Source organism: Lutra lutra, chromosome 13 (genome assembly GCF_902655055.1).
Source record: "Lutra lutra chromosome 13, mLutLut1.2, whole genome shotgun sequence".
Classification (NCBI taxonomy): domain Eukaryota; kingdom Metazoa; phylum Chordata; class Mammalia; order Carnivora; family Mustelidae; genus Lutra; species Lutra lutra.
In genome coordinates, this window is record NC_062290.1 from 86,020,504 (window position 1) to 86,024,506 (window position 4,003).

The window sequence follows — 4,003 nt, forward strand, 5'->3', positions numbered from 1 at the left end:
ATTGCGGCAATCAAGAAAGACTCCACGTTGTGTCCTGACAGAGGGAGGAGGACAGCTGTGCCCTGAGTGAGGCAAAACTTGACCTGAGCCCACCCAGTAGCTTGGGTAGGGTGGGGAGTGCATTGCCAGCCAGAGGGCCTTTGCTAACGAAGTTCTTTCTCAATGCTTAGTTTTTCATTGTTTTCGTTGTCTGGGCTGATGAAAAATGTACTCTTTTCCCATCACCAGAGAACAAGAGAATGATGACGCTTATTTACCACGCGCTGCTTCAGTCCTCCTGTCTGTGGTCCTGTCAGGGGCTCCTGCTTCTGGGAAGCTATGGAGGGATGTCCAGGGAGAGGCATGCCCCCCCCCCCGACCCCTTCCCTGAACCTCCCCTTCTTTCTGTCCTGTCTCACCTCACCCTCCGTGAGATCTGCGCTCCTTGGGGGCAGGTCCGTCTGGCTCTTGCCCTGGCCTTCCATTCTCAGCAGAGCCTGCACTGGGGACCGTTTGAGGGATGCTGAAGGGCTGAGGGTTGGTGCTTTTCTTTATGCAACAGTAGTCACTTATTGAGCACCTACTGTTTGCTAAGGCCCATGCTGAGCTTCGTGAGCCCGGCCTTCCTAGGTTCCCGGTCTATGAAGGGCTGGATGCTAAGTATATATTATTCAATTTCAAGGAAGGCAAGAACTCATAGCAGGGCTTGGTCTCCTCGGGAGGTGCTGGGAGCTACGACCCCAAAGGTGAGAGGATGATGGCCCAAAGGGCAAGTTTGGCTAGAGGTCCTGAAACAGGAAGGACATCACATTTTGAGGACAGGAAGCCAAGCCACGGAGCCAGGGAGCTCTGAGAAGGGGGGTGTTGTGCGGGCCAAGGCAGGTGAGGCCCGTGGAGGGCAGGCACGTGGGAACTCAGACCACAGCGCAGACCTGGGGCTTTGTTCTCAGACTGTGGGGAGCAGCTCCTGGAGGGTTTTAAACCAAAGTGGGGTGGGGAGGTAGAGGGGTCCCATTGGACCTGGGTTTCTTTCTTCTTCCCTTTTTAAAAAATATTTATTTTATTTAATTCAGGGTTGAAAGAGAGAGAGAGAGAAAGAGTGAGCAGGGGTAGGAGCAGAGGCGGAGGGAGAGGGAATCTCAAGCAGACACCCGGCTGAGTGGGGAGCCTCACACGGGGCTCAATCTCACAACCCCGAGATCGTAACCTGAGCCAAAACCAAGAGTCAGATGCTCGAGCGACTGAGCCTCCCAGGCGCCCCTGGATCTGGGTTTCTAAAGGAACCCCTTTAGGCTGATGAGGGAGGATGGTTGGGGGTCGTGGAGGGGGAGAGATGGGGGTGCTGGGCCGAGGGAGGGGGAGAGAGGCAGGGAGAAGTGGCTGGATTGGGGATGTGCTTTGTGATGGGAGTGACGGTGCTTGCGAGGGAGGGGATGGGGAGTGAGAGGCAGGAGGGCCCTGCCAGTCTCTGGTTGGTACAGCTTAGTGGGTGGTGGTGCCATGGCCGGGAGAAGGAGCAGCTTGGGGCCCCCAGCCTGGCCTGATGGGAGCACTGGTGAGCCTTTGGTCCCGATCCATGCCAGGATCTGGGACTTGGGAACCATGAGTGACACATCTACATTGGATGTCAAGCCATCTGGCCTCCAGATGTTTTCTGATCATTAAAAAATGTGAGTCCCAGGAAAGTGGGCCCATGGACATGGCCGTGGTGGGAGCTGGGCTCCCCCAGAGGGGCTGACCTGCCTGGGGTCTCTCAGTCCTGCCCAGCCCCTGCCACCCAGGGACACAGGCCCTGTTGTTAAAGGGACAGGAAGGGCGTAGGGAATGGGGGAGAGCCAGGCCAGGTGGGTTTGCCCAGGCCCTGGACTCCCTAGGGTGTTGGTCAGGGGAACAGACCTGGATGCAAAGCCTGCTGGTCCTCCACAGCCTGGGGCAGAGGGCAGCCTGGGTCTGATGGGGGAGGCAGAGTATGGGGTGGCAACGAGCATTGTTTCTGGAGTCAGACAGACTTAGGTTCAAATTCTGACTCTGCCACATACTGACCTGGTGGCACAACTGGGTCTCAGAGCTTCCGTCTCCCCATCTGTAACTGGGAATACTGACACTCCCTGTCTCCTCACAGGGTTGTTGGAAAGACTAAAATTAGAGAACACACGTGAAGTACTTGGCTCAGCACATAGTAAATGCGCAATACATACGTTTTAACTGCTATTATGATAGATCTTGGAAACAATAGTCAATATTTTACTTCCAGACCTTCGCAAATGCTGTTTTCTCCTCTCAGAATGTCCTGGTCCAGTTGGTTTACACAGTGCCCAGGTCAGGGTCTTATCTTGGAAGCATCTCAGGGCTTAGCCCGGTGCCCAGCCAACTAGATTCAGCCCTTCGTGGGCCAACATCTTTACAGCAGTCGCTCACCAGTGGCTGCCTCTCCTCTCCTAGACTGGCCACCAGCGGTGCTGGGTCTGACTTTTCTGTGTCTCCGGGACCCAGCCAGAGGCCCCAGAACTCCCAGACCATGCTTTCTGGCTCTTTACCCGAATTCCAGTCTTGTTCCCCTTAGACGAGGAGGGCCTGGACTGGGCCCAGCGCTGGGTGTGGGATGAAGGGGCCATGCAGTTAGGAGAACAAGATCCCTGCTGGCCTGGGCTGGGCCAGGTGTGAGGAAGCGGGTCGGGAGACCCAAGCGGGGCTGAGGTCCCTGTGGTGGAGGTGATGGAAATTGAGGCCACATGACAGAGACAGCGACCATCTTTGCCTATGCTGCTCCTTGAACACAAATACAGGTAAGAAGGAACAAGAAATCTGGGGATCCCTGTCAGGGGCCACGGCCCAGGCAGCTAGATGGCTGAGGCCCCGGGGGCAGGTGCAGTTTTGATGCTCTCTTACCTCTCGGCCGAGGTCAGTACCAGGCCTCTCTCCTCAGCCTGAATGGGAGACCCCGTTAGCTTGGTGTTGGGTTTTGAGTGGAGAGGAGGGATTTTATGGCCTTGGTGAGGGGAAGTGGCAGACAGGCAGGGGGTAGATGGCTTTCCCGGAATCCCAGATCGCGCTTTAATAATTTGTTTCAGAATTAATGTCCATTCACGCCGTCTTCACTGTTCCAGCTCATTGGAAGATTAAATAAAACCCCGCGGTCCCCTTCCCCCCACCCAAATGGAGGGAGACCAGCCCTGTTCTTTCCGGCTGGGCTGGCTGCCTGAAGCCAGTGCGGGAAATAAATCTCTCAGAGAAAACCACTTTGCTCACACGATTTCAATCCAACAGGGCATAGTGGCCCCAGTCACTTCTTGTTTTATTTAGCTGATAATCTTTTATTGTATCAGGAGACCCTCACTGAAGCACCATGTCTTTACAGGCTGAGGCCTCCCCAGACAGCTGGGCCAGGCCTCCTCAGTGGAGCACAGGCTCTCCCCGTCTCCCGACCATCTTCCCTTTGCTGCAAGCGGCAGAGCCAAGGACCCAGAAAGGTGGGTTCTTGGGTGCCGGGGCTCCAGAGAAGGGACAGGCCTTGGTTGCCCCTGGCTCCCAGGCACAGACCTGGACCTCGGTGGGGGTAGAATGGCGGCACTTGGTGGGTACTGGGCCTCCGGAACCCAACCCAAGGAGACCCACTGGCCTGTGAGGCCAGGGGCGGAAGCCCAACCGAGGTGGCACTCCCTCACTGAGTCAGCAAATTCTCACTGTGTGTCTTCTCTGTGCCAGACTCTGGGAATAAGACGAACGAGACAGGTTCCTGCCGTCTGGAGTTTCAGCCTCTCCTGGAAGAAGCCTTTGTTTTGCTGTGTTATCTGATTAAACTTTCCTGCTCGTGTACCATGTTTGGACTCAGGCACAGTCTTTTTTGTTTGTTTGTTTTCATACGGGCTACCAAGTACAGAAGCCAAGATATTAATTAACAATGTTTAGAAATAGTAAAAGCTGATAGAGTATTCCCAAAATGAGTAAAAACAAGTCTTCGCATCAAAGAGGCACATGGTCGTGAAAAACCAGAGAGCATTAAGATACTTGAGTACTGGGGCTC

The 4,003-nt window shown here is 55.0% G+C and overlaps 1 long non-coding RNA gene across 1 annotated transcript; it reads left to right on the plus strand.

Annotated features, from left to right (window-relative positions):
• The first annotated feature begins 1,398 nt into the window (after positions 1 to 1,398).
• Positions 1,399 to 3,794, plus strand: LOC125083787 (uncharacterized). The gene is made up of 3 exons (XR_007122369.1): positions 1,399 to 1,649; positions 3,338 to 3,449; positions 3,685 to 3,794. It is a non-coding gene; the product is annotated as an uncharacterized LOC125083787 (long non-coding RNA).
• The last annotated feature ends 209 nt before the right edge of the window (positions 3,795 to 4,003 follow it).